The sequence below is a fragment of the Equus caballus genome, chromosome 16 (genome assembly GCF_041296265.1).
Source record: "Equus caballus isolate H_3958 breed thoroughbred chromosome 16, TB-T2T, whole genome shotgun sequence".
Taxonomy (NCBI): domain Eukaryota; kingdom Metazoa; phylum Chordata; class Mammalia; order Perissodactyla; family Equidae; genus Equus; species Equus caballus.
Window position 1 is genome coordinate 8,621,106 of NC_091699.1, and position 23,969 is coordinate 8,645,074.

The following is a 23,969-nucleotide window of genomic DNA, read 5'->3' on the forward strand; positions in this document are numbered from 1 at the left end:
CAAAACATAGATCTTTTGTAAACTTACTCAGAAGGAAAAACCTTTTATAATCTCGTTATCAAGAGCAGACTAAGAGTTTAAGAAAATTATCCTTTTAAGAGAGAGCCAAATTCTAATTTTTGTACCAGTTTACCTTTTTTCATATTAAAACCCATTTACTTAATCAGATTCATTTCAATCTTAACCAACTTGACCAGGTACAAAACTCTTTCAGAATTTCTTTCACAAACCTCCTATAACTTTCTTTTTGCCTTCAGAATTTGTCCCAAGCTTTCTTTCTTCCCTTCTAGTACATTAGGACAAATTTATCTTTCTTAACCAACCAAACAAAAATATTTCCATTCTTTATACCTTTACTGAAAACTTCCTTTCCTTGAATGCAGAGCTGTTTTCCTTATTAATTTCCAATAGCTTTAATTATATATGTTAACTAGAACTTTTAACCATTAACAGACCCTAGTAAACACTAAAAAGGTAAGCAATTATGAATTGTCTTTTATATCAGCATTCTAAACACTTCATAATTTCTAGGAACACATCACTTTACAGTAAAAGGCCCAAAGACTTTTAGCATCTCTGCAATAAAAACCAAAAGCAGATAAACTTAGATGTTTAGCAACGTTTGTTCTATCCAATCCAAAAATTACCCAGATACTCAGATTTTTATCACTTAACTTAGCAGAACTCAAGATTGCTACCAAAAAGAATTTGGAAGCTGTTTTTTCTTCCCCTCCCCTTTTTTTTTCTTCAGTCTTAGGAATTAATGATTGGCTAGGTAGTAGTTCCTGGAGAGGGGAGATGATAATCCTTTTCGAGATAAAGGAACTGGGTGGAATCTAAACTGCCTCTAGAGCAGTATTTCCAGTCTTGCAAGGATTTTCTAAGCACAGTTGCTCTTGATTTCCCAGAAACTGGGTTGTAACTCAAATTACATTCTAGGTTGATCTACCTGTCCAACTGCATCACAAAGGCACAGAGAAACCCAAGTTTTCGATTTTACAGAAGGTCCAGGTTCTGGTCAGGTCCAGCCTGAACTTAACCTCGACTTGGTGACAACAGAAGAGATGATGAGCAAAACAGACAAAGAAAAGAAGAGATCAGACGTCGCCCTCACGGCCTCTTCCACAGGCTTATCAAGATAAGAGTCACACAACAGTTCCTATGCTGGGCACACAACCTCAGCAGGACAGTTCACAGAATAAATCACAGGTCTCCTACCCTTATTAGTGACTCATGTTGATGAAAATAATCCATAACCAATCTATAAGTGAAAATTTGGGTGAGTTTATTCTGAGCTTAAATCTTAGGATTATAACCTGGCAGAGTCTTTCCACAAAGGAAGAGAGCACTCCAAAGAAGTGGGGGTACACAGGGCAGTTATATACCCTCAAAGAGGGTGTTTCACATATGATTGAAATGTCCCTCCCACAATAGTCACAAGATTGCCCTGTCGGCACAGCACTTGATGGACACAGCAGGTAGTGGGTCTGCTATCTTGGTGGGCATAGCAGGAGGCAAGTCTATCGTCTCAAGCTGGGCGGTCACAGGTGAGCACAGCAATCAGTTTCTAGCCTAAGGAAAGATACTTAATCCTTAAGGAGACGCCAACATTGGGACGGGAAGGGAAGTTGCACCTTTATCTCAAGGGCCTTTGCTTTTGCCATAGTGAATCTCTAAAGTAGATATACAATGCATGCTCAACGGCCTAGGTCAGGCCCTTTTGGAAAGACAAGGTCAGGCCTAATTAGGTTTACACCAAATGGCTTCCTCATATATTCCAATATGTCCTATTACTTGCCATTTTTATTTGTCACTAGCCTCACCAACATTTTCTCCTGCTAATCTAAATTTAGAAGAGCAAAAAGCTCACCACTCTTGCTTCCATTGGAGTCTGTAGGCAGAGATCTGGGAGACTGACGTGGTAAGAACTCTTACCTCTTGCCGGCTCTTGTCAGGGGTCCGGGATCTCTCAGCCGCAGCAGTCCAGGAGCAAGCAGTGTTCAGCCAGTGAAATTTTATACTGCCGACTACGCCAAAACTGTAGGGGAGGAAGACATTTCCTCTTCCCAAATGTGGGTTCGTCTGGCCAGAGAACGAATTAAATTCACATGAGACAGAAAAGCAAGAGAAAATTAAACAAAGCTTTATAAGGAACCATGGCCCAGGGCCTTTCTTCCTGAAGGAAGAAAGGGCACCGAAAAAGTGGGGTGCACATAGTGGTTATATACCCCCAAACAGGGTGTTTCACATATGATTGAAATGTCCCTCCCACAATAGTCGCAAGATTGCCCTGTCGGCACTTGATGGACACAGCAGGTAGTGGGTCTGCTATCTCGGTGGGTGTAGCCGGAGGCAAGTCTAGTGTCTGGAGCTGGGTGGTCACAGGTGAGTGCAGCAATCAGTTCCTAGCCTAAGGAAAGATGCTTAATCCTTAAAGAAATGTCAACATTGGGAGGGGGAGGGAAGTCAGTTACAGGAGGTTACCAGACTAGCACAATAAAATGCAGATTTAGGTCCTTGCCTTTGATATTGTAAGAGTTTCTAGAGAGAAGGGCATCTCCTTTCTCCTTCCTGGTACAGAGAGGGAGGCACATTTTACAGATGGAGATTTACCTTACAAATGTAAACGTGTCCTAACAAAGGGCAAGTTCCGTTCCTCAGAGCCTTCTTCCCTCTCCCAGTTTATCAAAAGCAATCAGCTTCAAATAATCCTGATGCCAAAGAGACATATCTTGGGGTGGCCAATTTCAGGTACCTACACAACCAAACTTTCAATAAAACTATTGTGGAATTTTGAAGCCTTTGCTTTTAACTGCATGCACTTTTAAATGATAGTATCAAATGATAGTATCAAATCAGGATGTTCCTTCTATTGCCAGTTGTAATTGCAAATCATCCTTAGTAATCTTGGTTCACTGGGATTAAAATTTACAAGAGAAGGGACCATATGTTTTCAACAGAAAACCAGCTGGAGATCCTGAGGGAGGAACTTCTCAAGGAACTTCAGGAAATAAAAGTCCCATGTTAAAGAAAAGGGGGCAAACAAAACAGTAAGAATGACAATAGGGAAACCCATCAATTATGTCAGAGTGCTCACCAAGCAGAGGGGAGAAAACTCTGCAAGGGAAGTCCTTCCTGGGGCAATGACCTTGAGCCAAAAAAGCCACACTGGCACTGAGACAATTGTCTCATAGGCAGTCAACCATCCCCAAAAAGACACTGAACTCAACCAAGTGGAAGGAGGTCAGAACGTGGGAGGGCTCCCAATTGCAGGAGCCACAGGTCCCTGGAAACCGTCAGCACAAGGGGCTCGTGTAGGTACCATATCCGGTTCCTGAGGATGCCGGTCCACAAAGGGGAGATTGCTTCAGGTCCTACTCCTGGCACGTGTATGTTAACATCAAAGCAAAGAGCCAAACTGAGAGGCAGAAAGGCGTTCATTTTGGGTTCAAAGAATTACAATTAGGGGTACACAGATTTGAGAAGCAACTGGAAATAGCATCCCACTGGGACTAAGAAACCAGGGCTTTTAAAGGCAAAAGAGGGAGATTTGCATTACAAAGAACGTTAATTGGAGTCGGTGACAGAAACTTAATTTTGACTAAACATAATTAATTGCTAAGGCTGACTACAAAGAGGTAAAAGTCTGTCACTGTGACAAGTTGCAGGTTTATTGCAGGATTCTCAGAATATTTGAGTCTTGACTGAGTTCAAAAGATCATATTCTGCCCAATGAGGACGTGCATAAGACCCATTTCCATAATGGGTTTCTGGCTCCATTTTAAAGCCCTTAGACATAAGTGACCTGTTTGGTTTCCTATTTCACACCGGAAATGTTCAGTGTCTTCACTAGGGTTGTGCTTATCCGCAGGTATAGATATTTGTCAAAGCGTACTGAGATGCAATCTTAAGGCGGATGTGCATCACTATGTACAATTTAATGAAAATTGAAAAAAAAACTGTGGCATGAAGATAAGCAGCTGAAGGACAATGTGGACGGTATGGAACACATAGTAAAAAGCTCAGAGGCAATGGGTACTTTCTATTAGCACACCTGCACACACATGTACAGGTGGAGGTAGGTTGGAGATGACAGCCTTTAGAGCAGCTATCATGGCAGCTGACAGTGAAGTGGCAGGAGTGGCACCTGGCACTGGGAAAGTCACTGAAGCAGAGGGAGAAGAGCCCCAACCACGGTGGTTGGAAGAAGTCTTCTGGAAGAACAGAGGCACCTGGAGGGATGGGTGACTGTAGATGAGGCATTAGTAAGGTCCCAGGTAAGGCCTCAGAGTTTACAGCCACACCCTCCCTGTTGGAGGGCCCTCCCACAAGCTGGCATTGGCTGAGAATGCCTCATAGTGCTTTGACTCGTAGCCACATGCAGTCACCAGTGACCTGACACCTGGTGGGACTGTCCGACTGGGCTGAACACTCTTTGAGAAGTGCACCAGGTCAGTGCTGTGAACCACAGTGATGGCCTTCTGGTTTGGTGGCCTCGGTTCCAGCTTAGGCCAGTCCCTTGGGCAAGTGGGCAGCAGTGTGGCTTCCCTCACCAAACACATCACTAACTTCACCAAAGATGTGCTGAGAAAGGGGATGCAAGAGGTGGAAGAATTCCCTGACTCAGGGAGAAAGGAGACGGAAGCCATTCAGGCAACTGTACCACCTGAGAAGGAGAGACTGGAAACTCCAGCTTTGAGAGACACCAAAACTTTATAGGAAACCCTAGAGGAAGAAGACACAAGGCTTCCCTCCCTGGAAGAACAAAACAGTCACCAGAAAGAAGAACTGGAGCGACTGAGAGAACAGGCTCCAGCCTCACCTGTGGTTGATCCTAAACTGCTGGATGCTGTTACACCACTACCATCTGAGGGCTCTGAGTCGAATGTGATAAAAGGTCATATGGAGGAGCAAACAAAACATGGTCAAAAGATAACCGAAGAGCAAAAGCAGAGGAAGACACAACGACTTCCGTCTTTCCTAGAGCAGAAACAGGAAAAGGATGATCTGACATACCAGCACAAGCAAATGCATAGGAAACACACACAAGTCTATTGAGCCAAACATGAGGAAATGGACAGCTTGCAAAACACCACAGAACAAATCAAAACACAATTGCCTGAAAAACCCCAGGACATTCAAACAGAACATTCTGAGATTTTTTTAAAAACAAAAGTTCAGCGTCTTGCATAGCAAGTGGAAGTGAAAAGCATAGTTTCTGTAAAGCTGAAAGTAAAAGATTAGAAACAGAAAGAAAGGAGCAAGAATGGGAGATGAAACTTCAAATTCAAAAGACAATCCCTTTAACTGAGGAAGAGGATCGGGAGAACCCTTTATCCTTTCACTGGCGCCCGGCGCCTGCATCCTGCTCCTGATTCCAAATTTCGCGGGGTCAACAACTGGCACCGCTACTTCCTCCTCTCCCTGGGCTGGAGGCAGCACCGCCTCCCGCTTCCCTGAAGGCCCAAGGGAAACGCACGCACCGAGGGGATCCCACAGGCTGGAAGCCCCTTTACTGATTTCCTCTGTCTGCACTTGGACCTCAAGGGTCTGCGCGGCGCGCCCTGCCCGCACGACCACCCCACGCCACTCCTTCCTCGCCGCCCCCCGCCGCCCCGCTGGAGCCCAAGGCTGAGAATCCGGTCCCAGCACCCGCCACCCCGCCGCGCCCCGCCCCGCGCCCCCCCCCCCCCAGCGCCACCATCGCCGGTGCTGCGGCACGCGCCCCAGGAATGGGACTCGTGGCCCCATGCAGCCAGCACGGGCGCCAGGGTCGCCGGCAGGACAGGAGAAGGCGCAGGTCCCTGCTCCCGGGGGCGGGGCCCGGGCGGTGGAGACCCCGACGGGTGCACGGAGGGAGGCTGCCTACCCGGGCCCTCACCTGCCCACGCTCTGGTGGGCCCGCGGCCTCCCGCAGTGCAACGGTCACTACCTGGCGGCGGCGGCGGCTCCCCTGGCCTGCGGGGCTCGTGGCGCGCGCACCGGGCCGGCCTGGCGGCTGCTCCCGCCTGGCCAAGTCGAGGCGGCGGCGGCGGCGCCCGGCTCCCAGGCCCGCGGAGCTCGGGGCTGGCTGACCGGGACTTTCTGGCCGCTGCGACGGCGGGTCCCCAGGCCGGCGGGGCCAGCCGCGCTGCCCCCGCGTCTCACGCCAGGGCAGGAGCGCACGGCAGGCCCAGGGCATGGCGCGCAGCCGGGCCTCGGCCGCCGGCCTCGAGTCGGGCCCCGAGGACGACGTTCCGCCGGGCTCAGCGGGGCTGGGGGCCGCGCGCTCCACGAGCACCTCTGGGTCCTTTCCCCGCTCCACCGCCCGCTCGATGCATGGGGAAGACTTCCTTCCCTACGAGAGTCCGCCCCGCGCTGACAGAAGCGGGCGCACAGCGTGCACGCGGTGTGCCACAGCCCGCCTGTGGCGCCCGAGAGCCCCCAGACTCTTCCCGGGGACCGCTTCTCCAGGCAGGGCAGCAGGAAGAGGGGGGCGAGGCGGCGGGGCAAGGACCGCGGCGACTGTGTGGGGGATGGCAATGGTCAGGGTGCTCAGGAGGGTCGTGCTTCCGCGCAGGGGGCTGACGTGTGTCCAAACACACTCGTCGGAACTCTGCAGGTGGAGGCGGGTCCCCACGTACCTTGGCCCTCAGAGGGTTCTCCAAGCCGGCTGGGAAAATCCCCGGCTGCAGGACAGGAGGGAGCATGGGAGGCGCTTGGCGGCAGTCAGAGCCCTGGGTCCTTTCTGCCCACACGCGCTGCCACGCGCACAGGTGGCGGTGGTGTGGGGATGGCGGCCTTCAGCGCGGCGGTCCTGGCGGGCGGCCCCAGGGGGCAGGAGGGCCGCCTGGCCCCCGGGGGCGGCACTGAATCAGAGGGAGAAGGGGGCCCACCGCCGCGGTGGGAAGCCCTGGGGCTGAGCGGAGGCCCACGGGGCTGGCGGTGGGGGGTGGGGGGAGAGGAGCGGGCCACGCGGGTCAGGAGGTGGCCATGGGTGAGGGCCAGGCGGCCGGCCTCGCGGTTGCGGGCAGCCCCTCCCCTCCCCTCCCGGAGCCCGAGCCCAACGGTTGGAGCCCGCGGCCCGCCCAGGCCCCGCCCAGGCCCCGCCCCCAGGCCGCCAGCCCGCCGTTGCCTAGCAACGCCTGGCTGTGATTTGACTCTTAGCCTCGCGCAGCCACCGGGGCCCTGACACTTGGCGGGACTGTCCGACTGGGCTGGACGCTCTTCGCGGAGCGCACCAGGTCAGTGCTGTGACCCGCAGCGATGGCCTCCTGGTTTGGCCGCCTCGGCCTCGGCTCCGGCTTAGGCCATTCCCTGGGGCGAGGGGGCGGCAGTGTGGCTTCCCTCCCCGCACACCTCTCTGACTTCACCAGAGGTGTGCTGAGGAAGGGGACGCAAAAGCTGCCAGACTTCCCCGACTCGGGGAGAAAGGAGACGGAAGCCATTCAGGCGACCGGACAACCCGAGAAGGAGAGACCGGCAACTCCAGCTCAGAGAGACACCGCAACTCTGCGGGAAACCCTCGAGGAAGGAGACACGGGGCTCGCCTCCCTGCAAGAAGAAGGCAGTCACCTGAGGGAAGAACTGGAGCCACGGAGACAACGGGCTCGAGCCGCTCCTGTGGTTGACCCGAACACCCTCGACGCCGGGACACAACTAGAATCTGAGGTGTCTCCACTGAAAGGGATCGAAGGTCACCTGGAGGAGGAAACCCAGCATCCTCCAAGGACCACTGAAGAGCAAAAGCAGAGGAAGGCACAACGCCTTCCATCTTGCCAAGAGCAGAAACGGCAAGTGGGCGATCTTAAGGAGGCGCCCGAGCCCATGCCTAGAAAACGCGCTCAGCTCTCTTCAGCCGAGGAGGAGGAAAGCGAGACCGCGCAGAACACCACAGAACACATCCAAACCCCGTCGCCCGAGAAGACCCAGCCCGTGCAGACAATACCTGCTGAGATTTGTCAAGGAGCGAGAGCGGCGGGTCTTCGTCGGCCAAACGGAAGTGAAAAGCATGATGGGGCCAAAGCTGAAACCGAACCTTTAGGAAAAGGGAGAGAAGCGGCAGAAGGGGAGATGAAACTTAGGACCGAAAAGACGATCCCTCTGACCGAGCAGCTTGATGAGCCGGACGAAGATGCGACCGGTCCACGAACTCAGACGATCCAGGCGCAAGACTGGGAGAGCCAGGGCCTTCCCGCTCGCCTAGCTTCGGCTGCCTCCGTCCAGGACGCGGGGGGTCTCCAGCAGCAACTGCAAGCATATGCTTTGGAAAGGGAACGAGTGTTGGCCGTTTTCGACGAGAAGGTGAGGGAAAACAGCCACCTGAAAAGGGCGTATCACACAATGATGAACCTGCTGGTGGCCAAAGAAGCAGAGCTCGGGAAGCTGCGAGGCGAAAATCAGACACGGCGCCCTCGATCTGACAGCGGCGGTGAGGACATGTTTCAAGAAGCGATCTGGCACTTATCACGCCTCGTCCGAGCCAAAGACATTGAAATCGATGCCTTGAGCCAGAAATGTCAGACTTTACTGACCATCTGGCAAACGTCCAACGCTGGCCATGAGGTTCGGGGCATGGACGCGAATCAGCTGGAGGAGCTTCTCCGGGAACGGGACACGTTGAAGCAGCGGGTCAACGTGCTGGAGGAGTGGCAGCGGCTGGTGCTGACCGAGGTGCACAATCTGCAGCGGGAGTCATCCCAACTTCAGAAAGAACTCCCACCACTCGAGGCGCGGGCCTTAGTGGACAGCGAGGAGAAGTGTCGGCGACAGATGCACTCTGCCGCCCCGTTCCCCCGTCCTCAAGGGGATGCGACCCAACTCCGGCTCTTGGGGAAGAGACTGGCACAGATGCAGCTCAGCCTAGAGCAGCTCTGCAATGCCAAGGAGGTTCTTTTGGGTCCACCCGACCTCACGTCATCACAGCCGCCCGCCATATCGTCGCGGACTTGCGAGGCAGCCGGCTCTCAGGAGGCAATTAAGTCCGAGGCGCTGGGCGAGTCTTCGAAAGGGCCGCCAGCAGAGGTGGAAGCCTTAAGGAGAGCCACGGAGGAAAAAGACGCAGCCATCAGAAGCCTCCAGGAGGAGACTCAGAGACTGTCCGAGGCGATGGCCGCCACCTCGGAACTGGAGAGAGAACGACACGCACAGACGGATTCCGAAATTCAGCGGCTCAAGGAGAAACAAGAGGCTTTACAGAACACGCTGGAGGACAGAGAGCTCTTAATCGAGGCGCAGAGGGAGGAATTCCTCTCTCTGAGGGAAAACCTCACGACCCAAGCGAGCGAAAACGAACTTTTGAGGCAGGCGGTGACAAACCTGAAGGAGAGAATAGTCCATCTGGAAGTGGATGCGTGCCAAGTCAAACAGGAAAATGCAAAGCTGCTGGAAAGGTCCAGGGAGAAGGACACCGAAAACCAAGCCTTACAAGAGACGAACATGCGCCTCTCTATGATGCTGAGGGAGAAGGAATTCGAATGCCTCTCCGTGAAGAAGAAGGCTCTGGCTTTTGAGTGCCTCCTGAGAGAAAAAGAACAGGGCCGGGCTGGGGAATTCAGCCAGCTTTTCAATGCAGTGACCTCCATGCAGGAAAAGAGCATTCTCTTTCAACAGGAGAGAGATGAGGTGGCGCTGACGCTGAGACAGGAACGAGTGGAAAACTGCGCCCTGCGGGAGGAGGTTCACCTTTTGCGGGACAAGGAAGCACGCTTAGGCCAGGAGCTGGGGAGGTCTCGGACGCAGGCTTCAGAATGCGAAGACTGGCATCTCCGGGCAGCGCGGCTGGCAGAAGACAGAGCGGCTCAACTCAGGAGGAAGGTCACAGCGCTAGAGGAGAGGCTCCTGTCATCTTCCCACGCCATGCAGAAGGCGAGCCAGCGGGCCGCTGCCCGGGTCGGGTCCCTGCAGGAACAACTGACTGCCGTCACCGAGCAGAAAGAGGAGACTGCCCTCCAGCTGTCCGCCTCCCGGGAAGCAGAGAAGCAGCACGCCGGAGCCCTGGCCAACCTGAAGGTGGTCCTGGCCGAATGGATGCAAAAGGCAGACGGTCTGGAAGGGAAGCTGAGGTCGCTGCAGGGACGGCTGGAGAGAGCGCAAGCTGCCTCGCGCCTGCAGGAGGAACAGATCGGAGAACTGCAGCGACAAGACGAGGCCCGACAGGAAGTGCTGGAGGACGTCCAAAAGAAGTGGACCGACTTAGTGAGCACCCTGGAAGGAAAAGCAGACAAGGCCCTCCTGAGAAAGCTCTTCACGGACGCCTTGCAAAGCACCAGACACGAACGCCGGGAAGCGTTCCGACAGATGGGAAGCACCCTGGGTGTGGAAAGGGAGGAAATGGAGCAGTTGCTGCAGGAAGAGCAGGGCGGCCTTACCGGATGGGTGACCGGGTGGCTCGGATCCCGCAGTGCCCCCGACACGCCTCGGAGACCCAACCAGCAATCCGAGCTCAAGACTTCCTTCTCAGAGCTTTTTGTGAATTTTCTAGAAGCTGAGTCTCAGGGAGCTTCTCCACCTCGACAGCTCCCCGCTCAGCCCAGGAAGCGTCCCGAAGCACCCACAAGGAAGAGACTGGCTAAGAACGTGCCAGCTCTTCTGAGAACCACCCTCGCAGCCACCCCCAGAAGATCAGACGGGAATCCCTGCTCCCCAGCCGTGTCTCTCATCGACCCACCCGGCCCCGGAACCGGAGGGTCTGGGCACCTTCTCTTAGACGCTGTGACCGACGTCGTGCGCACGGGCACACCTTGGCTGCTGCCACCCGCCAAGAGTGCTGCCGGGCTGCTCCAAGGCCTGTCCAAGCCCTAGAGGCTCCCCAAGCCGCAGAGGAGACGACGGCGCTTTCAGGAAAGCCGGTCCCTCGCTGCGGGTTCCTTAGCACAAAGTGGCCTTGTGCTAAAGGTCACAGGTTTCTCTGTGGCTTTACTGGAGCTTTCAAAGAAACAGCTGTGGTTCACGCTTTCAAAAGGGTGTCGCTGCAGGTAGTCACCCAATTTAAAGCGGACGTCACTTCTCTGGAGAGCAGGCGCAGCACCGGTGGGATCGCAGGCTGTGGGCCAAGGACTCTTCTGATTCTGTTTGTCACGCTGTCACTGTCTCCGAGGAGCTGGGGGGCGTGGGGTGGGGGGTGGGGGGTGGGTCTGGGAGGTGGGGGGGTTGCGGGCGGGTGGGTGGGTGGGAAGGGTGGGGGTGGGGGGAGGGGGGCGTTTATTGAGCTTTCCCTCGGGGAGCGGGAACCTAACTTGCCTTAGTGCTGCAGAATCAGAAAGCGCGAGAGGGCGCCCACTCCCAGGACAGTAGGAAGAAAGGGGAAGGGCACCAACGTGCAAGGGGCATCCAAACTTCACAAGGAAAGCTTGGTTTCCCCCGGCTCGGTCCTCCTCCTCTTTCCACTGCCTGGGAAACCGCCCTCGGGTGCTCTCCGGCCTCTGGGACAGACAGGAAAACTCCTAAGCACGGGAGGATCTTATTCCCTGACTCGCTTTTGGTTGAAAAGCCAGTCACCAGACGTCAGAGATCTTTGCAAGGGTTTACGAACTGCATCTTGTTGTTTTCCAAAGCAGGGGTCTGTGGTCTGTGGTCCGGATGGACACCGACTGACTGAACCGGTGCCTCGCGATGGTCATGGAAGCCGCTTCTGCCCCCAAGCCCATCAGAGGGCTGTGGTCAACCCCCCCCACCCCGTTTCCTCAACAGCCCCTCCAAATCTCCATCGCCTGCCTCAAGCGGGATCGTCCTCATACCGTTCGGTACCCAAAGAGATCAGAGGCCAGCTAGTCAAGAACTCTCCGTTTCCCTCACCCCCCCACCCCCGTTTGAACGTCCCTCTACTTCTCTCCACCCACCCCTCCCCTTTCCCTTTGGTTTTCCAGGAAGAGGGATTCAGCTTGGCAGTTCCAGGGTCCTGGCTCCACGTGGGGTGCCCTGGGAACCATCTGCTCAGCCTCCCCCAAAGATCTCGTTCCCTCAGTTTGCCAGCTGCTTTCTCTTCGACCCATCTCTTTCCTTAAGCCGCTGAGCACACCCAAGTCTCTCCCAGCATCCACACCTCTCCTTTCTGCTCCTCCACCACCGCCTTCTCTCTCTACCTGTCACGGCTAAGCTGCTGCCAAAAGACCTCGACTCCTCGTCAGCCATCTAGTCATTGCCTTGTCTCTCAGCAGCTCCTCGAAAGACTCCCCAAATCTCGTCGCCGTCACGACCTAGCAAGAGGCCAGGGCACGCCCTTCGTTTCCTTCGTCTTCCTAAACTCTCTGTGGTGTGTGAGGAATGCTGCCCACGTCTTCAGTCTCTGCAAGTTCTCTCCACCCTCTTTCTCTGGGGGATGGCCCCCTCCCCAGGTGCCCTTCCTAACCTCAGACCCTTCTGTCTCACTTTCCTCTGCGGCTTCTCCTCCTGACCACTTCTCAAAGGGTTCTGTTCTCGAAGGCACGGTCTTCAGGGAACAGGAACGACTCGGGTCTCAGAGCAAGCTCATGTGCTCCTACGATTCGACTCGCCCCCGGATGCCCAGGGCTTCTGAGTGCGTACGACTGACGTCACCCTGCCCCTGACTCCACGCTGCTTTCTCTAACTGTCTGCTGGACGCACCTCTCAGGATGTCCAAAGGCTTCTCAAAACCGACACGTCCAAAAGGGAGCCCGGTATCCTCCAACAAAACCCTCCCCCTCCTCTTACCTTCCTTTCATCACCTCAGAAAACCTCTGCCCATCTCATCACCCAAGAGCGAGAGGCCTCAGGGCCATGCTTGAGCTCTCTGTCTCACCCGCTTCGCAGCCTACCGACTCCCAAAGGGGGGCCAAGTGCCTTCGCTTCTTTGCTGTCCCCGCTGCTCTGCCGCATGCCTTCCTGTCTCTTGCACGCAACCAGCCCAGTAGACTCCTTACTGATCTTGCCGGCTGGCCTCCTGGCACACTGCCCCCCCCTCCCCACTTGAATCCATCCTTCACACTGTTGGGAGGGTGACCCAAGAGGAAAACCCTGCCCTTACTGACACCACGGTGCCCGGCCCCCACAGGGGTGGACGTGGGCAAGAAAGTAACCAAAGTTTCTGAGGTTGTTTTGCAGAACAACAGGAAGACGGCAGATCAGAGAGCAGCTTGATGGCAGCCCCCCGGCCCCCGCCCAACCGGACGTCATGCAGAGGCTTGGACCAGCTGAAATGACGGATCGCCCACTTTCCGCGTCACGGACAGAGATCCTCGGCGTGCAACACGTCGAACCCCACTGACTTCGCACTTGTGACCCACGAAGAAATACGAGCGACAGTCGCACCTGAGCAGAGGACTCTTCAAGCTTCACCCCCAGCACTCTCCTGGTCCCACCCCTACCCTGAACCCCAGATAAATGCCCCAACATTTTGTTTTCCCTTTGAGGAGGCGGGTTTGAGTTTTACTCCCACCTCCTTGTCTCGCTGCCTCTTGATCATAAACTTCTTTCCTTGCTGCAACCCTAACGTCTCACTGATTGGCTTGGCTGCGAAATCGGGTACCCGGACCTGAGTTTGTGTGTGGTCCCATCGCTTCCCTGCTTGAAAGGAATCCAGGGTTCTCCACTGCCTGCAGGCCAAACTGGAGCAGACTCTCCAAGGCCTCGCCCCTGCAGCCTTCCTCCCTGCTCCTCACCCACACGCGGGCCACCCTCCCACCACGTGAGACTCTCTGCAGACCCCAAACAGGTTCTGAGTCATATGACTTCAAGCCCAGGAGCCTCATGGTGGCAGGGTAACTCCTTCAATCCAGTGCACACTGGAAGTCTTTAATTTTCCTCTGCCTGACCTAGATGGCGAGGGATGGATTCCTATGCACCTTAGGTTGATGGGGATTTCCGAACACTGAACAGGTGAGTTCAATGGCAATTTCTTATTTATTTACACAGGCAGCCTATGGGACCACACTCTACACCATATGGAGCCACATAGGAAAGTGCACTTGGGGAGAGAGTAAATACGCAAGGCGGTGGGGGACAGTCTTTGTAGCCACAGGAGAGGTGCGGTGTTCCCTGGTTCCCACAGGAAGGTGGGACTGGCTCATTTGAATAATTTCACAGGTGAGCAGGAAACTTGAGACCACTACTTGGGGAGCACCCATGCCTGCTCCCTGTGATGAAGGGGTTGTTTGGCGAGGGGATCTTATCTCTGGGAGCTGTGGAGGAGGGAAACTTGCAGGTAGGCCATTTGAGGCCCTCTTCGTTTACCAGGTTTCAAAGCAACACTTCATATTGAATCTTCATCTCAGGCTTCACAGTACAGTTGTCTCTCTCATGCCTTGACATCGTCTTACACCCTGGTGATATCTGAGACATTTAGGGAGGAGGAAAAATGCTTCCCTGGGAAACAATGTTGGCACTAGACCAGGAGGGTGAGGGGGTCATCGACAACCTTGAGTGTATGAACTTTCATTGATGTTCACTCGCTTGATCCCAAGAGAATTCCCAAGCAGCCAAAGGTTCTGTGGGAGAGGTGACATCCTGCAGCTCCATCATATTTGGCAATGGAGGGAGGACAGGGGAGGGCACCCCATCTGGCAGGTCGCACATGCCACAGGGCCCAGGTTTGGATCCATCCTGTTGCAAGGAAGCCTTGGTAACCTTCCCGCACTTGGTTTTGTTTTGTTTAGTTTTGTTTTTGAGGAACATTAGCCCTGAGCTAACTGCCGCCAATCTTCCTCTTTTTGCTGAGGAAGGTTGACCCTGAGCTAACATCCGTGCCCATATTCCTCCATTTTATATGTGGGACCCCTATCACAGCATGGCATGCCAAGCAGGGCCATGTCCCCACCGTGGATCCGAACTGGCGAACCCCGGGTCGCTGAAGCAGAACGTGTGCACATAACTGCTGTGCCACCGGGCCGGCCCCATCTTCCCGCACTTGTTGGATGCTACTTCCAGGACTAAAGTGATAATAGGCAGCTGGGGATGGAGGCTCAGCATCTGGGAGAGATTCTGTTTCCAGAAGAGGCCAGTGCGTGGCCAGTAATTGCTGCTCTAATATGGCAGAATGCAGGGCCAAGGAGGCGGGCTTCTTGCATCAGGAACCCACAGACAACTTACGCACATCCTGCGTTTTCCAGAGACTCCAGGAAGCCTGAGAGGAGGTTGCCGAAGCCTCTTCCCCACAAGAGTCTCCGAGGGCTCTAGTGGGAGGGACTGTTGATTTTAATTTGGACAGCTCCTAGAGTCCTTTGTTGGAGGGGGTCCCCACTGAAGCTGGGCTCATTTATAAGTCACAGCATAAATGGCCTTAAGTAAAATTTGTAGACAACGACTATATTGCCTCCAGAAGCAAAAAGGGATTACATGATATTGGATTGTACATCCTTCACAAGTGTGTCAAACAAATGTCCTCGAAGGAGGTCACAAAAGTCATGTCATGCCTGTACTCCTGGAGAAAGGGGGATCCGGTGAAGGTCTTGTCTGCAAAGACTGCCTGTGAGAGCAGAACGGCTTAGTCCCTGTGGGTAACAAGGCAAAAACATGTCCCCTCAGAGGTGATGGCAAACTGTGGCTGGGAGGATGTTGAAACAGGCTCTGAACAGAGCATATTAACCAAATCTATAATAGCAAAATATTCAGCCACGTGTAAATGTAATTGTGCCCAGGAGGTTTAAGTGTACCAGGATTTATTTCCATCAGGTACAGTCAGACACAAAGATACAGAAATAACTGTCACGAAGGAAGAAGTTTTCTCTCCTCACAGATTCTGAGCAACAGAAGGCAGGGCACACCATGGAGGGCCACACAGGGCAGCACCAGGGTCGGTCAGGAGACAGAAGGAGTGAGGGGAAAACGTGGGCGAGAGCCTTTCGTGTGGATTCCACGGGAAGGAAGGAGTGAGGCAGGGTGAGCAGGTGTTGGCTTGGCTGGTTTGAATCATTTCAGTGGGCTCAGGGCACAGCAGTGTCCCTGGTTGTCTGGTCCCCGTCCCTGGGGTGACGAGGGCAAGGGAAGAGTGGCCCAGAGTGGAAGAGCCTCAGAGAGGAGGGGGTTGAGGGTGTTGACTCTAGATGATTACGTATGAAAGGATTGCTCAGAGGAGTCATTTACTGTCTGTAGCAACTAGTTAACCCTGGCAGGGCAGTTCCTCCAAGGTTGCCGAGGCCTCAGATGTCAAAGCCTTAAATACAGAAACTAGAAAACATACTCATTTCACTAGGTATAACCATAATTTCAGCCCTTGTGTAAAGTCCATGAAGGTTTACGAACTAGGGCATGTTAGCAAATGTTAAGGTTAGTTCAGAAACTATGTTGTGGAGGCACAAAGGCCAGTCAGAACCCTTTATCTTTTTGCCATATAAATTAGTCTAGTAAATGTTCAATTGCTAATTGGGCCAAATTGTGAACCTTTCTGGAATTAGTTCTTTTGTGTGATTGCTTCCTCCGCACGTATCCAGGTTTCTGTCCTGTATTTATCTTTTGATTGGTCTGATGGTCACAGGATGCACTTGGGGCTGGGGGATTGTCTTTCTGCTCTGCTCTTGTTTATCAGTTTTCCATCCAGAGAAGCTCAGGTCGGGAGCATCAGGGTTAGGGCCTCTCTCACAGCAATGGTTGTATTTAAATCAGGTTCGAATTAACACCTTCACTGTGCCACAGGGGTGCTGTGCATTGTTTTCCTCATAACCCTGAGGATCAGAGTTTTGTGCCACCCCGGCTTAGGTGACAGAGTGCATTGGAGGAGCCCACGGCCCCCACCATGCAGACGTTGAGGGGTGGAAGCCATCTTCTGCTGCAGCCCTACCTTCTCCCCGCTGGGCACTGCTTCCCTCCCCCCACCTTCTCTCTGTACTTATTCCCTCGGGATATTTTTGCCTGGAGAGTCACAGGGTTTGTGTTTCTCCATCGGATGACATGTGGACAGACCTTCAGGGTGGTTATGTGGAAAGGAACCAGGTGTCAGGCCTCAAAGACAAGTGTTCTTTCCCTCCAGGAATGCCGGTCAATCTCCCCAGTGTTGAAGTCCACATCCAGGAGGTCATTTTGTCTATGGCCAAGGTGGGGGCCTCGAGCCCCTTGATGACCAGATTAGTCCTTTGGCATGCTGGTCAGGAACAAAGCTAAGCACAGCCCAAGTGTGCTCGTTCAGAGTTTCGCATTGGGAGAGAAGTAGAACACCACATGCTCCCCCATAGGCACTTGTTCTTTTCGATCTGTGCTGGGCCATGGGCTCCCATGCTCGTGGACCTCGAAATCCTTATGGGTCTGGAGAGCCCCTGACAGCAGCATCATGAGCAGCAGCACAGGAGATGGGTGAGCTCACTGCCTTTGCCTGAACAGCCCCGACTCTGGAGGGAACCAGGGAGTCATTCTGAAATCTTTCTGGGGTCATGGCCTTCTCCTTTCCTCAAGCCAAACAAGGGGTCATCCCCAGGACTGTGCTGGGGGGACACTTTCCCAAACAGTGTCTCTGTGACCGCCCCAAGCAGCCACTGATGGTCATCAGACGAGACACAGTGACTAAGGAGCCTCAGCCTGAGATTCAGGAAATGGAACTCAAGCATCCACCAGTTAGGAGGTTGTGTTGTCGCTGCCCTCTGGTGGGAGGCTGGGAGACCACCTGCCAGACACAGGCCACACCTGATGGCACCTTACTCTGGGATAGAGTCAACTAAGAATAGGTCTCACTTTCTGGGGAAGAATGAGACACTGGGGTGGGGAAGAGATGGCAGCATCCACTTGAGAGAACAGAACATGAGCTAAAGCCCAAGCTGGCCAGCAATGGGCCCTCACTCCCCAGATAGTAACTGCTGCCAACGACCCCGATAGTTAGCAAAGGAGTAGTTAGTGAGCACTGCCCAGGTGTCCTCAGGTGAGGTTGGGCCATCCTCCTTGTGATGCCAACTGTTTTAGTCACTTCACTCCATTGGTGAGAGGGAGTTTTCCAGCCTAGACTCATGGGGGTGGCTAAACACAGTACACTCAACAGTGGACAGGTGGAATGGACAGCAGTTTATAAGTTTATCACATATTCTCACAGCCCCAGGAGGAGGACATCACACACCATGCAGGGCCACACGGGGACTGCACTTGGGAACAGATGGAACAAGCAGAGGTTTGGGTAGGAACAGGACTGTGTGGTAACAAGAGGGTGAGGTGAGCCCTGGTTCCCACAGGAGGGTGTGGTGGGCTTGTTGGAATGATTCTGTGATAGGGAACTGAAGCCTGAGGTCAGGAACAAGCAGGCGCTGTGTCTGCTCCCTGTGATGAGAAGGGGTGTTTGGCCAGGGGACCTTATCTGTGGGAGAATAGGGGGAAGAGGAGTCGGGAATTGCAGTTAGGCCATTTGAAGTCCCCTTGATTTATCAGATGTCAAGACAGGTCAGAATATTGAATCTTAATTTCATGCTTTATGCCACAAGAAGTTATTAAAAATAATTCTTGGCTCTGGCCCGGTGGTATAGAGGTTAAGTTGGTGCACTCCACTTCGGTGGCTCAGAATTCAGCAGTTCGGATCCCAGACACAGACCTATGCATCGCTTATCAAGCCATACTGTGGCAGGTGCGCCACATATCAAGTGGAAGAAGATGGTCACAGATGTTAGCTCAGGTCCAATCTTCCTCAAAAAAGAAAATTCAATTAATAAGTAATTCTTCCTAGAAATGATAATATAGTTCAGCAATATGCTAGGATAGAAAATAAACATGTAAAAGTCAGTTGTATTTCTACATACTAGCAATGAACATGTGCACAGGATAACAAAATTAACAGTGCACTTGGGATCACTAATAAAAATAAAAGACTTAGGTGTAAATCCAACAAAACTTGTCCAGGACTTGTATGGCAAACTCTACACAACACTGACAATAGCAATGAAACAGCTAAATAAGTGGAGAAAGATACCATGTTCCTGAATTGGAAGACAAAATATAGTAAAGATGTCAATTCTCCGTAACTGTTATACAGATTTAATGCAATCAAAATCCAGTAAATTGGTTTTGTAGCTAGAGACAAAGTAATTCCAAAATCTATACGGAAAGAGAAAGGAATTAAAATAGCTTAAACAACTCTGACAAGGAGGAAGTGGGAGTAATTGAGCTACCCAGTTTCATAACTTATTATACAGGTACCGTAAGCAAGACTGTGTAATATTTGCAGAGGGATTGACACATAGATCAATGGAACTGAACAAAGAACCCAGATATAGCCCCAACAAATATGCCCCACTGATTTTTGACAAAGGAGCAACAGCAGTTCAATGGAAGAAAGTTGGTCTTCCAAGAGACTAGAGCTACTTAAGGCTTGGGAGCAAATCACAGGTCAAAACTTAGGCAAACGGAAACACAGGGAAGGAAGAAAATGGTTGACTGAGGTATACCAGGTGGTGATGGAAAGGGAGGGATAGTTGGCGCCTAGCTCAGGAGTAAAGTTGCAACTACCCAATGACAGCTTATTTCATCTTTCTGAATTTAGCTGCTTCTAACTGACTATTTCCACAGGCGCTGGTGATTTTCCCGTCAGCTACTACACTCCAAACTCAGGTCACCACTAATTGTGTATATGGTGCCCCAGACTCCGTTAGCCTCCCCATTAGCATCATTCTCAGGTTATATGAGATGGCAAGATGGCTCTCAGTAGCTTGAAAGGTACATCCTCCCAGGTTCAAGTCTGGCCAAAAAGAGAGCTCTTCCAGACTTAGTAACTCCTGGTTTGGTTCAACTCCTTGGATTCGTTCAGATGGGACCCACCTGGTCACCGCCCTCCCCTGCCCCAACACACACATACACACACTCCTAAAGTATCACTGGGGTGTTCTGGGTATCATTGCCAGGCCGTGGTAAGGTTCTGCCCCCTGTGCCAAGCATGGAGCCTCATGTGATACAAGTGGACTGAAAGGAGAGTTTAGTTCTTCAGAATAAACTCTAGCTGTTGTTCGAGAAGAAAGCAATCCTGGACAGCCAAGGCAGCAAATGTCCACTTGAGCCTCTTGGGGAGAAAGGCCATGGTTCATGCCCAGCTTTTTCTCCCAATATTAGTGTTCACAGGGATCGAAACTCCAGTTTCTCTTTTCTTGACTTTGTCAGAGGAGGCAGATTAGCCAGCAGCCACCTTCTCTGGCTGGAACATTGTTCATGGCTCCCCCAGTACAGTCGCAAACTTGGAAGCATCATGCAGCTTGAGATGGTTAAGCTCACCATTTCCAGACTCTACTGCTATGTCCTAAAGTTTCAGCCCCTTGATCAGGAGCTTAAATGGAATGAGCTGGCCCTGCCTGAGGGAAGCCTTTGGGGTGGCCCCACAATGAAAAACTGACCAGAGTCCTCTGAATCACCAGTTTTTCTGAATCAGAGGCTCAGCAAAGAACACAAGAATTCTTTGCTCATCGATCAACAGAGGTGTATTGGTGCATCTGCCTCCACCATCTTCCAGTCCCCCTCAGCCTCCTCATCTAGACCGATGGGATCTACACCTTCTACTGTGTGTCGTTGACACTTCTTACCCACACACACGTGTGGACTGTGTATGCTGCTGAGCCCGACGACTATGCATGTTAAGTGGCGTGCAATACCCTCTAGGCTGAGGATGAGTCAAAGAAAGTGGTGTATTTCATCTCCTAACCTCTCCCCTTGGATAAACTGCCCACCTCAGCCTCTCTCAAGGTCATTTCTACTTTGCTTATCAGTGACACCCATTGGGTCCACAACTGAATGAAGAGGAAGCAAGCTTTTAATATCTGATCTCATCCCGAGGGAGACAGTAGTGATGGGTTTCTGTTGTTGTGGTTGGTTGGTATGCTGGCGTCCACGTTCATCACCAGAGGTGGGACAGGGCAAAAGCCCCGCAGCGTCTGGGCCGCGGCGCGCGCGCGCGCGAGGAGAGGAGAGGAGCGCGCGGCTGCTGGGCCGCTGTCCTGGGAGGCGTGGGAGGCGTCGGCGAGCCGCGCCCGCCTGCCCAGAGCCGAGCCCGGCGGAGTCCGGCCGCGCTGTGCTGCTCTCTCCCGGGCCGGGCTCGTCCGTTCCCCCGGCGTCCGTGGACGCCGCTCCGTGTCCCCGCTGGGCACAGCAGCCCGGGCCCTCCACAGCCACGGCCGCTAGCCTGAGGAGGCCCTCCTTCAGCTCGCGCTCTTCCTGCTCGCCGGACACGGACGACCAGGGCGCCTGCGAAGAGGATTCCATCTGAGAGAGGTACCTGGGGGGCGTGGGCCTGGGGGCTGGTGGGAGGCGAGCGTGTACCTGAGGAACAGGCTTGTGCGCCGAGAGGTGCCCGTCAGGTCGCGGGACAGCTGTGCGGCGCCGGGAGCGAGGGGGCCTCTTCGTGCGCTTCAGGCGTTCGTGGGACGGGCGGTGTGTGCCGGGCACGGGGCCAGCCTGGGCGTGCGGTGCCCGGGAGTCGGGCGCTGAAGCGCCACCCGTGGTCTCGGCTTCTTGGCAGGACAGACGCGAAGTCGATAAGGACACTGGTCTCGAGGCGTTCTGAGGAGTGCGGGTCTCCCTCTTTTCCAGGCTACGTTTTCACGAAGCCTGTCGTGGGCCTGAAGCTCAGGCCGGTTCAGGGGAAGGGGCCTGTCGAGGGCCACATAATATTTGTGTGCAGAGCCAGTGCTTTCCAAAGCCCTTGGCTGTGCAGAAGTCTACCTGTTAGGGGTGCAGTGGGGGCTGTCCGGGGAGCGTTGTGAGCACAGGTATGTGCCCCACACTTGAAAGTCTGGAAAAGAAAGCGTGAGGCTGGAGGGTGCTCCGTTCGTTCCCTCCTTGCACAGAAAGTCTGGAGAGTTGACTTTGGGACAAGTCCTTCCTTTCCTCTGGTCGGTGCGTGTTCGGTGGCCTGGACACTTGGTGAGCAAGACTGACAGGGTGTTTGACGTACTGGACCTCACAGCCTGGTTGGAAAGGACAGAGAGGCAGCAACCAATTACCTAGGAGATACGTAAAGGCAATTTTGTGTTGAGTGTTGAGAAATACGGCATTTTACTGTTAGACTTTGTGACTTAGGCAGTGATGTTGAAGCTGAGAGCAGATGCCTAAAAGACAAGGAGGACTTGTGCGGGAGAGTGTTGGGACAGGCCAAGGGAGGAGTATGGCCTGTCAGAGGAGCTGAAAGAATGCCCTGGAGACTGGGGCCGCCGCGTAGGGACTGTAGGGTGGGGAAAACAAAACTTTTCGATTGAGGCTGGCGCTTTCTCTAGGTTTTTGGAGACTAAGCGTGGTGATTCAGAACGTGGCCTCTGGAGCCAGACTCTGTCATATGGGTCCTGGCTCTGCCACCTACGGGCTGTGTGAACTTGGGCAAGTTACTGTACCGTTCTGTGTGTCAGTTTCCTGATCTGTAAAACGGGGGTGATTATCATACACCCTCCATAGGTGAGTGTAAAGGTGAGAGGATATTTCATATCCGTAAAGTACTTAGAGCAGTGTCTGGCCTTTAGTAGGCGTTAGTAGTGGTTGATTAAAGAAATGGATAAATGCATACCTAAGTCTTAAAGGCTTGGAGGCTGTCCCTGGTGAAACGTGTGAACTTGAGTGGATTACACCCAACTTTGTTTTGCTTCCTTTCCGGCTTGCGGTTGCTACTGACCGCATCTGCAGCACTGTGGAATTAGAAGTAATCTCCCTCGACTGGGCTGCTCTTAGTAAAACCATCTAATGCTGTCCAAATTATGCCAGGGAAATAAAAGCCAGTAGTATAGTAGGGTTAGGCTTATTTAATATGTATTCTCTATATTGGTTTGTCTAGTGTTTGTTGGTAACCGTTTTTTTTTTTTTTTTTCGGCGAAGCTGCTCGGTTCAAAAAAGCAGATTAGCTATGAAATGGTTCAGACCCAGAGAAAAGTAGAGAGTCGTGTAAGCAGAGCACGCCTTTCCTTGACTCTCTGTCGAGAGCTTTTGTGATTCCAGCGGCTCTCTGCCTCAGACGAGGTGCCCTGTGCGTGTGCAGTCATCTAAACAGTGCAGGGTCTGGGACCGCGGAGAATCCAAGGCAGTATAGTCATGCTTTGCTTAAGAGTGGGGATGAGTTCTGAGGAGTGTGTCATGGTCAGGCAATCTCGAGACTGTGCAAACACCACAGAGTTCCTCAACCTGGATGGCAGGGCCTCCTACACACCTAGGCCATATGGGACTAATCTGATGGGACCCCCGTTGTTGACTGAAACGTCCCGATGTAGGGCATGACTGTACTTCCCAACGCCAAGGGCACGGAAGTGTAGCCTGTGGGGCTTTTGAAAAGAACAGAGACGCTCAAGGCCTACTCTGGACCCACTGACTCAGAATCTACTGGGATCGTTCCCGGCTTTAAAGACCAGACGTAGTCCTCCTCTGCAGACATCTCCTCAACGGTTTTTCACGCTGGGTTTTCCCTCATCTGAGAAAACAGGCCAAGAGATTGTGAGGATCCATAGTTAGTGTTTTAATCCATTTGGCAGGACTCGGTGTGTTTCACGTTCTGTGATACTGGGATCTGCATCTCCACTGTAATGTGTTAAACCTTGCAATCTTGTCCAAAAGTCATGTCATTACCTAGAGAATGCTTCTGTGAATTCCAGGCAGATTGCCATCTTTCTGCTTCCGCCTCCTCACCTTGACAATGGGGAGAATAACGGTAACCTACCTTTGGGATGTGAGGATGAAATGAGACAGTTGGTGCAAAGCAGTCGGCACAGGATCTGGCACAAAGTGAAGCCTTCAATCAATTATGATGACAGTAGTTTTGATTTCCCTCCAGTCGGAATATAGTTTAGTTGAAGTTAGTGGCTGTGTCACAGCTGTGTCTCAGGCTGGTGTCTGCCGCCCTGAGCTAAGCCATGAAACTCCCTGGAATAACTTTTCAAAAGCCTGTTAGCCTCTTGAGGCTCCTACACTTTTTTTTATTTTATTTTATTTTATTTTATTTTATTTTATTTTATTGCAGTAACAGTGGATCCTAAGATGATATAGCTTTCAGATGTACGTTGTAATATATTTTGAATTCTGTGTAGATTACATCGTGTTCACCACCCGAAAACTAATGATAGTCCGTCACCTCACATGTGAGCCTCATCACCCCTTTGGCTCTCTCCCCTCCC

At 52.9% G+C, this 23,969-nt stretch overlaps 1 long non-coding RNA gene across 1 annotated transcript; it reads left to right on the top strand.

Moving 5' to 3' along the window:
• Positions 1-11,297: 11,297 nt before the first annotated feature.
• LOC138918112 (uncharacterized) lies at positions 11,298-13,423 on the top strand. Its single transcript, XR_011427101.1, has 2 exons — positions 11,298-12,617; positions 13,042-13,423. It is a non-coding gene; the product is annotated as an uncharacterized lncRNA (long non-coding RNA).
• Positions 13,424-23,969: the final 10,546 nt, after the last annotated feature.